We start from the raw sequence: 13,013 nt of genomic DNA, 5'->3' as shown, positions 1-13,013 counted from the left end.
CTGGGAAGACAGGCTTTATCAGAACAAGCTGCAGGAACAGATTTTCCATCAATGCCACTGTGCAACAACTGAAATGAATTGGAAAAGAGAAGGAAATAGCAGCACCATATGATCTTGAACATCAAAATGACCACAGGAAGACATGTTCAAAATGCATTAGAGCGCACTTGTGTGTGCTTTTTGTGGTTTACCATGGTGCCAGAGTGCACAGGGCTGTAGTTAAAATTCCACTGATTTTTTTTCCCCTCTTTGTGAAGTTCTGTTTTCAATTTTCAGTGTGCAGCAGCAGTGTTACCAAATATGGGAGAATCTATGACCACTCTGGACCTATATCTCTGCACTGGGAATGCATAACATAAATGCATTTCTTTTTAAATTACTCTTTCCTTGTTATTTCAGTGGTAAAGCAGTGATTTCCTGTAGCCTCCAACATGGACACAGAAGCTTATAGGCATGGTAAGGTAGATCAGTTTGTTCCTACTTTTCATCTACACAATTTAAAAAAGAGAAAGAAGTTGCAAAAAGGAATATTGTTGAATATATATGATACAGTAAGTGGGTTAAGCTGTTAAGATCACCTGCTTCTCATGCAACATAACTCTTTTTTTTAACCCCTTCAGGAGGAAAATAAACAGTTCTCTTATCCCTAGGGTGGTAGCAAGCCCTAACAAGGAAAAACAGGACACATTCCTTTCTTCCTTCCTTTACAGCCAATCGCTGAATTGCTCCCAACACATTCCAGATCTGGTAGGATAGCTTAATTGTCTTCACCTGGAGGCCACTGCCTGAGTTCCTGTCAGTTAATGCAGCACCCAGGGAGTGAGGCACTGAGATTCCTTTCAGATGAAAGTGGGTTAAGCACACAGCCCCATGGCCATAAGCAGTTTCATGGGTTCATTTGCATATGAAGATTTATGAGTTTCTTGGGTGTAACTGTGCCTATAGAAGTTTGAGTCTATAAGTGTCATCAAACATAATTCCTCCCTAAAGATTTAGAACAGATATGAGAAAGATGAGGAACTGTTTATTGTAATAAGTTGTGGCTATGAGTGAAATCTTTAATTGCTTCCTTACAATGAAAGGTCTGCATGGAGAAGGGAATGTTGCTGGTTTGCTTTCACTGGTGGTGAAATAGGGAAATTTCCGTAACAATCCATGATCAGGTGTGCAGGGTTATTCCACAAGGCAGCTGACATTTGGCAAAGCTATTGAGACAATAATTCTTGTCACAAAATGTTGTCAGCCTGTATTCTGGGTTATAGTTTCTCATTTCCATATTACCATTCACACAGAATGTCAAGAGGAGTCTCCAGTTTCAAATCAGTACTACTAAATCAGTAGTAAAACAACAAGCTTATCTGTTTTTCCAAATGAGTAGCTAGACAATTAGACTAAAAAAATAAAAATACTTAAGTATATGGACTCAAACCACAGTTTGCCATTGTTATGCACTTGTTCTAATTTGACCATATTTTATGAAGTATTTTGTAATAAGCTTTAAAACCTCACTTGTGTTGTCTGATTCTTATCCAAGTGAAGGGAAATATTAACAGTAATTCTGGAACAGAATTGAAAACAGTGTTTTAACTGACAACATTTTGACAGCCTGATAAAATATCAGGAATTTTGATAAGACAGCATCTTATCACAATATTGCCTAGATTTCAACAGACTACAATAAAAGAGCAAACCAGTGATAGCTCATAATTCATATGTCTACTGCAGAAATGAAAAAAGAGTCAGCAAGACAAGAAGGCCTCTAAGGCTTGAAAATCATGATGAACAAAGTACATAAAAATGTGCAATACCACAACCAGGATGATAAGCAAGAGAGTTATTAGCAATTCTATTTTCACCTGAGTGACAGAGGTTACTAGAGAGAAGTTAATGATATAATTTTATTCTTAAGCTCAAAAGATAAATTTTTGTGATAAACAACAAAAAAGCACCTGACAATGTTAATTCACTTGGATTGTATCTCACACATCACTCTCCAGATACATCAATCACTTAGTTTTATATGCATTCTTGGGAACTTATTTTTCTTCATTTAAAGAACCTTATCATACCACAGGAAAAGAATGGAATATCTGTTTCTCAGGTCTCTTGTACAAATATGCTTTTCCACTGCTCCCCTAACTACTGAAATGTTACCCAAAGTAGACCAACAGTGACTTAGAGTGGCTTAACCACTATGACAACAGAATATGCTCATTTAATACACCTTTGGTAAACCAAAAAGAAGATATACATAAATTATTAGCTCAATAGTTGGGCTACTAAAATTATTTCTGCACGATGTATTTTACAGACATGACATAAACCCAAAGTTAGGAAGGCAAAGAGAGCTCTGCTGTCTCACCAGCGAAAAGCCTGTGCTTAGTGCACAGTCCCCCTAAATATGTACAGGAGATTTGGGGGTGAAGATCAGATGTGTTCAGATAAAGAAAATACGCGACCTGTAGAATTTAGATTATCGGTCCAGAGCACAGGCAATGCAGACATGGCTGTCCATAAAGCGTGTGTCACAATTTCCATGAGCCCTGGGGTTTCACCGCGCTGCGCCCGGCCAAAGCTGACGCTGTGGCACCATCCTGTGGCACACCTGGCACTTGCACGGCTCCAGCGGCTCTTCCAGCGCCGTCCCTGCCCCTGACTGTGCCACCAGAACACCTGGAGCTTTAGTTCCATGGCCCTTTCCGTGGCTAAGCATCACACTGGCTACTCCAGCAGAGTTTCACCTTGCTCTAGGGAAAATGGTTTCAAGGGAAAGAAGTTTTCCCTACTATTCTAAAATTGATTCAAATATACTCCTCAATCTACAGCTAGTATAATATAAACAAATAAAATATAGGTTTGGGAGATAGGTATTTGAAGAAGAACTACTGAGATAGGCTGAAAACATCAATTCCAAATTTCTGAAACAAACTAGAATAAAACCGTGGGATTGGTTTGGTGGAAGTATTTCCAACAAAGTCAGGGTGGTATGTAACTTGAGAACAGGCAATACAGTATCTCACAGTAAAAAGAAGGGAAGGGACAGAAATTACTCATGTCTGAAAAGCCCCTGAATTTGAATTTAGTTGTCTGCAATAATTTAGGGCAAATAATAAAGTGTTGAATAATCAGAGTAGGCAAGATTATATTTGATTTTCTAGCCGAACATAATGTTGTCACACAATATGACTGAAGTGAACATTAATAAAACACATGGAACTACTCAGAAATTTATTAATTAAGTTAGGAAAGTTGATATTTTTTGTAAGGATTATAGTACAGGGAAGAACTGGGTAAAAGTGGTCAGGTACAGAATGATTTTTAATGATGAATCCAATGCTGTCATTAATGATGTGACACAAATGTTAACAGTGCTCTACTGACAAAATAAATTAGAAGATATCATTAATATAATGCAGAAAAATTTGTTGATTCCAAGAAATTGAGGCATGAAATGGAATGAAGTTCTACAGGACACACTATACCAACATACTTCTGAAGAATAAAAATTACGTAGCTTTGAAGCAAACCTTAGTGCACTTTAACCCTTATTCTCACATTTGCTTCACTTTTCTAATAGCTCACTCGTGACTTGTTATTTTACTGAAATGCAGCAAATTCAAAGAGCACAAGTGAAAATACCCTCAAAATATTGCCACTATGTTCATTGTGAAATTGCATTTTTTGTTCAAAAGGCAGGTGACAAATCTAGAATTTTTGGAGAACCTTAAGGTGAGTTTGGATTATTGTGTAAAAAGACTGGAAGATGAATTAAATTATTTTGAACCAGTGAGGTACTGCTTGTGTGACTACAATTTAATCAAATAAACTTGCAGACTAAGATGTGCTACTGTGTATGGGAGGTTCCAATATCCACCTCTAGAACTTCCAAGAAAAAACTATTATGACCTTAAATTACATTTGTAGACCTCCTTCTTTTTCTCTTTCCTCCTTCTCCAGACTCTTGTTATGCATTTTAACTTTCTCTTCTGAGATTTCAATTACTACTTTGCTTCCCTCCTTCACCCAGTGTAGGAGTCAGTGTTCTGCTTTCCCTAAGATCCTACATGATGCAGGCATATGATCTTTTCCTCACAGATATTCTCTTCTCAGAGCAGACAGAGCACCAGCTATGGTTGTACTACATAACCCTTATTTCCATTATGAAAAAATGCTTTATTTTTCTTACTGAGAAGGCCTTGGAAAAACCAGAGACATAAGTTTCTTAAAATCTGAAGGTCCCCCGGCAACTGAAGCAATTTATTTAAGCTGTGAGATGGCACAGAAGACGAGCCTCTTGGTGAAAGAGCAATTGCAGTGATACCTGAAGTAAACTTTGCAAAATGTGCCTGTAAGAGTACTCAGTACTTGCATGCCTTGATCTCTTGCCTGCTTTTTGCAATTTTATTCACCCTCCTTTGCCCAGGATTTCTTGGGCTGGAAGGTATTTCAACAATACAGTCCAGACAAGACAATTGCTCTGCTTCTCATTTAGCCGGGTAATGTGAGTCAAACCCTGTGATTTACAATTCCAGATTACAAAAGGAAATATATGATAGTCTTAAAAATTAGGGCACAGGTGTTTATGAAGGTCAAATACTTGGCCCAACTAAGTCTGGCAAAATAATTAGGAGGATGAAGTCTATTTTTCTTTTTGCTTAGTTATACACAACTGCTAGAGGTTTGGTCTATAGAATATTTGGTTACTTCTGCTGCCTGTCTGTGCTATTTCCACCAAGTTAGTGTGAAATAAACTGGCATGTGAGCATTCAGTACATTAACTAAGCTGTGATAATAACAGGGAAATGTGTTTTCACTTGTACTAAAAAGTCACTCTCATTTCAGATAACAGCGCAATTGGCAGCTGCGTTTTGAATTGGAATGATGTAATTTGGATGATTATTTACTTCATATTTAAACTGTGTATCTTCTATTTATATGTTCTGCATTAAGATGGACTGTCTGAGTTCAGTCCTGTTGAGCTGGAGTGAAGAATCCTGCTCTACCTTATAAACTGTGCCTTAGCTGGCAGGCAGAGAGGGTGAGCTTTCAGCTGTGGCTTAGGGTGTAGCTCCCTGTAGGAAGGAACAGAGAATTTTCTCACGTTGTTTAGAGTCTTGCAACTTTATCCCTTAAGGCTGAAGAGTAATATTTTTCTTTCTCCTGCTAGAATGAGATAAAACTTCACTATTTATATTTTCCTATGAAATTAATTTTTTTCTGTACCGAAAAAGGAGTAAGTGTATCTGAGAATCTCTGTATTTTATAGATATAGATGATATAGATATAGATATAGATATAGATATAGATATAGATATATAGATGATATAGATATAGATATATAGATATAGATAGATATACACATGCACACATATCCATATACCTACAGGAACTTCCACCATTTCTTTTTTATATTTCTAAAACTGGACTTGATCCTAAAGGTCTTTTCCAACCTAAATGGTTCTATGGTTCCAAGAACTGAACCTGAACTCCCTGTCAAATAATTCTACCATGTTTCCCTCACCTCCTCTACCAAAAATTGGTAGCTCAGGTACCACTTGAGTGGTCCAGCCCACTCCATCTCACACCTCACTAAGTTGCCTTCTTTCACCCTTTTTCTTCTCCAGGCAATTAGCTCTAAATCCCTCCTTTCTGTTTTGCTCAGTAGTTCTAAATATCACCCTCTTGTTTTGCAACCCATATTCACTCGGCTTTTCTTGTCTAATAATTTAATTCCCTCCCAATGCCAGAATCATTGTCCAACCCCTGTAATCTCCTTGCCCAACTGGTCTCCAGGCCCTCCTTCCTCTGCCTTCCTAACCCAACGTGGCTCAGATTCCTTTCCTAGATATCATCTTGTTAAGCCACTCCAGTTTCTGTACCCCTTCTTCACTGATTTCTTGTCAAGCCATTTCTTTCTCTTCCACTCAGTCTTGCCTCATCCTAATGCATTCCTTTCATTCCTAAAGTGGTTTTATCTGCTTGCATTCAGCTCAGTAGGATAATTCTGAAAGTCAAAAACTGTTACTATGCTCAGTCACCATTTTAAGCTGCATTTTGGCCCAAAAAAACCCTTGCAGAAAAAGCCTTGGAGCCTGCACAGTGCTTGATCAGCAACAGGTTGGTCAGTCTGTGTGGAGAAAGGTTGCAGAAATGTAACGTGGGTAACATGACCTGTAAGGTTGGCCAGTCTGAGCTGGGGGGAGACAGATGCTGTATGGTTGCTTTAGAGTGTGGTGCAGGCTGCTGAGCTGTGGCAGCTGTGAGGGACATGAACATAAAACATGATGGAATCTCCAGCACTGCTGGTAGCCTAAGGCCAAGAACTGTTACAGAAGGCACACAAATCTATTTCTGAAAAGCTAGTAATTTGTTAGTGTGAAGGAACAAACGGAAAACTTACTCATTAATGCTACATGAATACCATATATGACCTGTTATTAGTCTATAAAAACAGACCATTAGGCTCCTAGAATGTTCAGTGTCTTGACATGGTTAATCGGAAGGGCTGCTATAATAATTGCCAACTTGTGAAATAATGGGTGGAGACAAGACTTCAGTTTTAGAAATCCATTTCAAGTTATGACACTGCTCCTTCTTTGTCTACCTTTCTTCAGCTGCCTAGTGTGTAGCAAAATGGTAATTGAACCTGAGGGTTACTAAATGCAAAGTATTGCATACCGAGGAGAAATTCTAATTTTACTTTAATTCTCAAAAAGATCTGAACTATACTGATGCAAAACAATGATTAAGGACTACTGTGTTTACCAAGGACAGAACTTTACTGGGGGTCATGCACTTAATACTGAATAGTTTGAAACTTCCTGTAATAAGAGGAGGTAGGAGACAAGTTTCCAGTAATATACCAGTAGGGAGAAGAGTTCTGTGGAATGTAAAACTGGACCCTCACTACTGATACTAAGCAAATAGATCTGCAGATAGAATGTATTAAAATCCTTGCTCTATTAGCATTCTTTCTACATTACCAATGTTAAAAACAAACTATATTTGTTCAAAGAACATGTCATGATGATATGTATTTGTGGTCATAGCTCCTGTAAAACAGGAAGATGGGTCTGCTGAAGTTATTATGGTTTAAACCTAATGTCTGATACCATATGACCAAATAGAAGAGAGAGAGAGATTATTCCCTTTTGAACAACTTTACAAATTTAAGCTCCATCACCTGAAATAAGAAGAAACCATGACATAAACAATGATGATGACACAGCTTTCCAAAAGCTTTCATATAAGTTAGTCTCTGCCAAACTCAATTCTGTTGCAAACCATGGTGACAAAATACAATGATCTAAAAGCTTGTTATATTCTATTAATATACTGAAAAAACCCATACTTTCCCATTGCTTCATTCTGGGAAATAATTGGACCACATTGGCATGATGTCTTTTATTAAATAAATTGATATCTAAGCTGAGACAGAAAATTTATGCAAGTTTTCAGTTTGCATCATTATAAGTCAGCAAATACATTAAAGAACAAAGATATAATCAGCTGAGGAGCACTGTTTATAAGAGAATTATGAGGCAATCTCAATAAAAGAAATAGAGATCTACCTATGAAAGAGATATTAGTTGTAAACATATTTTAAATGCCTTTCTTTAAATTACTGAATTCAGACATCAAACTTGACAGCTTTACTTTGCAAAGATCCACGATACTGTTCATGAATGCCTTTTCCATAAAATGTTCCTTAAGAATTTCTTCTGTTTTCCCACTTTCGGATGATAAATCAAAAACTTTTTAAACCAAGCATTATTCTAGGTATGATAAGGAAGGTAATATCAATGATATCTGGTCTTCTATTTATAATGTATCTAATAAAATATAAAACAATACAACATTTGAGATAAGCTAGAAATAAATATTGAGCAGTGAAATACCTTGGCTTTCAGATCACCAAAAGGTATCAAGATCAAACTGAGCACTGATCCACTTCAGAACAAGCTAAACAGGAACATCCAGTTTCAGTTTCTATTTTTCTACCCACTCACCTAGTCCTATCAAGGTAGGCAAGAGAAGCTCCAAATCATAACTGAAACTATTCATAAATGCAGAGTACTGTATTTTGGAGGAAAATCTAATTCTGTACTTTACACAGATTGTCCAATTAAACTGACTCACAAAAGGAGTATCAGCATTCTAAGCATCAATGTGAACAGCTTAGTTGATACATCTTTGTGTAAATGTCGAAGTCAGAAGACAATTAACAACAAAAGCAAATAAAAACAGTTAGGAAAATAAAACAGTTCTTAGTACAAATCAGGTATTTTCTCTCTCTGCAGTACCAGTGTGTTTCCTGGACCAGCAGAATGAGTGATTATGCTTACTGACATGAAAAATTAGAATTGGTGTCAAACACCATACTTAGAATGAAATAATTGTGTGTTTGAAGAGAGTAAAATCCACTAAGAAAGCAGGTATGTGGAGTCTATACTATCTCTAAGAGTATCTGGTACTATTCACATACAGAAAGAAGACCAGATAATTTCTGAGTCTGGTATAATAACAATAATTCCTGTGTATTTTCACATTTTCACCCAGACTTATAAATTTATGAGCTCTGCTTATAAAAAGAAATCTGCTGTCTTTTATATTGGAAAGGCATGAGCTATTAAGCAGAGGCAAAAGTTACTTGTACAGAGGCTAGTCACATAAAAAAATCCAAGTATATAAAGCAAAACTACAGACAGAAATCAAGAAATGGCACTAAGACTTGTGTGTAGCAATTAAACACTTGCGGGTTACAATGTCAGTTAATGAAGATTAGGAAAAGTACCCTTATGACCAAATAGAAGAGAGAGAGATGATTCCCTTTTGAACAACTTTACAAATTTAAAGTGAAGTAGGAAAGTGGGAAAGTGAAGTAGTAACGGCACAGAAGGTCTACAAGCATCAATTTAAAAGTCAATGCTCTGTACATCTTTTTTTTTTTTCTATACACCCCTTATCTTCTTCTGCCCATGCTACTCCCAGATTTTACTCGCTGCTCAGAAAAACTACCTTCTCCCATCTAAAGTTCCTGTAGCACCAATCATCTAAGAGGCATGCAGCGGGTGGGTAAGAAAAGGGCCAGAACAAGAAGAGAAAATAGGTACAAAGAAATGGAAGCTTGTCTTCTCTCTGTGTTCTGTAGATCAAAGACAGTTTATGTCCATTTCAATTTCACCCTGTAGGCCCCACTCTGAAGATCAAACCTGCATTATAATCAGCATTGGAGGCTTACAGGTTTTGAGTGGCTGATACCAGATCTACCCTACTTCACCTGCACTGGAGTTTGAAGTTCTAAGAAGTGACTAAACATATAATGATACCAGCTGGCAGACATAAGTTGTATTAATACAAGACTTAATAAGATTATTGAGCATAATCTGTATCATTATTCATATACACCCATTTGCACATATATGAATTGATACATGACATAATGAAGCTCAGCTTCAGATGTAGAATCTCCTCCTGTGAAACATCAACTTAATACCCTGTTGTAACACTTGAGCAGAAGGACAAAACCTTATCACTTAGTGCTGATGACTGCATTAACAGAACAGTTTAATTATTTCCCTGTAAACCATGCCAGATTCTACTACTAAGTGATATATCTAGGAGATAACACAGATTTCACAAAAGAGACCACATCAATCCCTGGAACTTTCCTTCTTGCTCCACTAGTTATTAAGTTTTCAATACCACCGACTTGACTTAAAATTTAAAAAGTTAACAATCCTACTGAATTTATATACATTTGCTTACAATTAAGCAAATGTAAGTCTGCAGAACAGAGTCCAGCGCTACACAAATCACCTTCAAACTTGATGAACTTACATGATTCAGTTTGCATCTTACAGTTTACCTCAGCTTACATAAATTAATCTAATTTTTCTGCCACCTTTCACAACATTTATAAGGTGCACTCCATGATATTTATATGTTACATTGGACCTACAATAAACAACATGATTTTTCATTTAATTATTAGATGACATGTTGTTCTCAGAATATAGCTGGGTGTTGTATGCCAAGTGCCAACAGCAAATAATACAGGTTCTTCCTGTTCTGGGAGAAACCAAATGGGAGCATCTTCTTATTTGTTCACTGAGACTCCATTAAGTAAAATGTATTCACATAACTATTAGTGGGACAAATATTCACTCTTATATTTCTGACTTTGACTTCTTAAAACTCAGGTGTCTAAAATCAAGAGTAGCTGAGGATATGAACTGAAAATCGGAACTGTTTAGCAATATTGTTACTGTTTATTATTATTAGACTTTGTTTTTTAAGTTGTGAAATAGGAGAACTGCTTAGGCAGATACACTTCAGACGCAGGAGCCCAGCTTAACACTGCCTGTTATGAGGTCTCCTAATGTCCATTAGAGGATTTAAGATTTCAGTAGTAAACATACATTTTTCTTCCTACATGCTTCAGTCTTCCAGAGTACACTTTCTCATTTAACTATTTAAAATTGCTTGCTATGGATGTTCCTACTTAGCTAGTAAGAAGTTTGAATGATACCATGGACTGTATTAAAAAGATGGTTGTTCATTTGACCTTGCTTTATCAGAGAAACTAGACACAGTACTATTAGTACAGGAAACAGAACTGCTACTCTTTGTTTCTTCCAAGCTACCTTTCCCCCTCTAGCTTTTACATTTGAGATATCTTTGAATTAACATTGCTCTTATTTGTTACTTTAGAAAACCCTCACAGTTGACTTGTACCAAGAATATCAAGAAAGCAGTATGGCTGCAATGTATAAAGCATTGAAATGCAGCAGATCTCAAACTGAAGGGGGAAAAAAAAAAAGGAGCTTTTGTCACAAAAACATTTGATCAGTGTGGATGATTTTATCAAGGATATGCTTAGCCATGAGTGCTGTTGGAAACTGATGAAATAATGGATCAATAAAAATCTCATGTTTTCACCTAAGTGCCCATTTGTCAGTCATGTTTAAAAAGTTATTCTGAAAAAAAAACAACTTTCAGGAGTCGAGGCAGCAGAAGACAAAGTGGAGATCTGGATGCATTAGACAAGTTTCTCAGAAAATTATAGGCACATGTGAAATCATTTCAGGAAAAGTTAGAAGAGAAATAAAATATGTACTGGGTCATGGTATTAGCTAGTGTCAGAAAGTGGGCTAAGGACACTGAGCAGACAAACAGCAGAACACCAGTCACACAGACATGCAAACAACAAAGGTCAGCACGGCCCCAACTGATGGACAGTTCATGGAAACAAAGTTAGGCTGTACTAGATAGCAACTTCTGTGGAAGAGTACAACCAACCTAAGCTTAAAGAGGGAAGAGGACTTGTAAAGAAAAGCAGACAGTATCATAACATTCCTGATCTCTGGGCTGATATTGAGATTGAAAGTACCAGCAAAACTGTACTACAAAGATTCATAAACCTGAAAATTCAAAGAATTTTCCTTTTTGCAATTATTTTAATATAAGAAGTTTATTTTGATACCAAAAGTACCTCTTTTTTAGGTTCTCATACTCACCTACTCTGAAAGTATCTAAGATTTTAAAAACAAAAGTATTTTCACAAACATTCACCTTATAAAACATGAATTAATTAACGCTGGGTGATTCTGCTATATACTGAGTATCTGAAATACTTCAAATAGTTGACAATTCCTCCCACCCACACCAAAACCACCAATGTACAGCATGCATTAAAGCAGGGAGATTACTGATGCGTCTAAGGTCTCAAAACAAGTGGCAGAGAACTAAGTCCAACAGACTTAAAAGAATGCTAACAATTTGAGAGTTTGAGACTTCAGCTTTTACAACACAACATAAACTTGCTTTAAAATGCCTGATGATACCAAGCATAGGGAAAGAGAGCAAGAAAGAAGAGTATATGTGGTGATTCAGAATGAAGAACCAGGGATTACCTCTCAAACGGCAGCTTAAGACCTCCTACTCCAGGCAGGAATAATTGGAAGAAATAGGAGTACCTGATAAATTGACTGACCTATGTGCACACTTTTGTGCTACACTAAAAAAAAGCACAACATTCAAAGGTATTCACATGTTTTTAAAAGCCTCTAGGAGAACATTTTTCAAGACTAAAAATAAATAAATTGATTCCACCTGCATGTTGATCTGCGTTTAAGTGTAATCAGAGAAATAGTTTTGTCATTTCAGTGTTAACCATGGCATCAATACAGGCTTTCACTATATAACCAACCAGTTCCCACAGAAAGTAGAGACACTTCATTATCAGGCGTCTTTCTGAGGGATATGACCACAGGGGAAGATCCAGTGTAAATACAGTTATGCTGGCATGGGTGTTTTTGCTGGTATAGCTTGACATGCCAATCTGTTATTAAGTCTGCTGGAGAAAGCACCGGCGCAGGTATAACTGGTTTTTGTGGGACAGAGCTAGCTGGTATCTCCTGCTGTACCTGGCATGGCTCTGCTCTTTATAGGCATTATTTTCCTGTACTTACACAGGTGACAACTCATTCCACCCCCTGCCTGACAGCCAACCTTGGCAGCTCCTCTCACTGCACTAACAAAAAAAAAAAAAAAGAGAAAAGACAAGGTGTTGCAAAACCTACATCAAAGTTTTTCTGAATTTTTAAAACGTTTTATTTTTTTAAAGTTTTATTTTTATTCCGTCGTTACCACATTCACAAGCCATTTCTAGCACACACTCAGGAATCACACTGCACCCCTACACAAAGAGCGCCAAGACGGTGGATGCCCGGAGCCCGCTCGGCAGGAGGCGGTGCCTGGGCACATTAACCCGCGGGCCGCGGGGGAGGCTCGGCTCGGCTCGGCTGCTCAGCCCGACCTCCGGGCGAGGGCGGCCGGCGACAGGCCCGGCCCCGCCGGCGCGGGAGGAAACGCCCCTTCCTCCCCTCCCCTGGCCGTGGGGTCCGCCCGCTGCCAGGGGCTGCCAGGGAGCGGTAATTGCCGCCCCGGCCTTGCACAACCCGCTCCCGGCGCGGCCCGTCCCGCCGGCGGCGCGGGGCCGGGCGGCGCCG

The sequence above is a fragment of the Melospiza georgiana genome, chromosome 9 (genome assembly GCF_028018845.1).
Source record: "Melospiza georgiana isolate bMelGeo1 chromosome 9, bMelGeo1.pri, whole genome shotgun sequence".
NCBI classification, from domain to species: Eukaryota; Metazoa; Chordata; class Aves; order Passeriformes; family Passerellidae; genus Melospiza; species Melospiza georgiana.
This window is presented reverse-complemented; position numbering follows the sequence as displayed.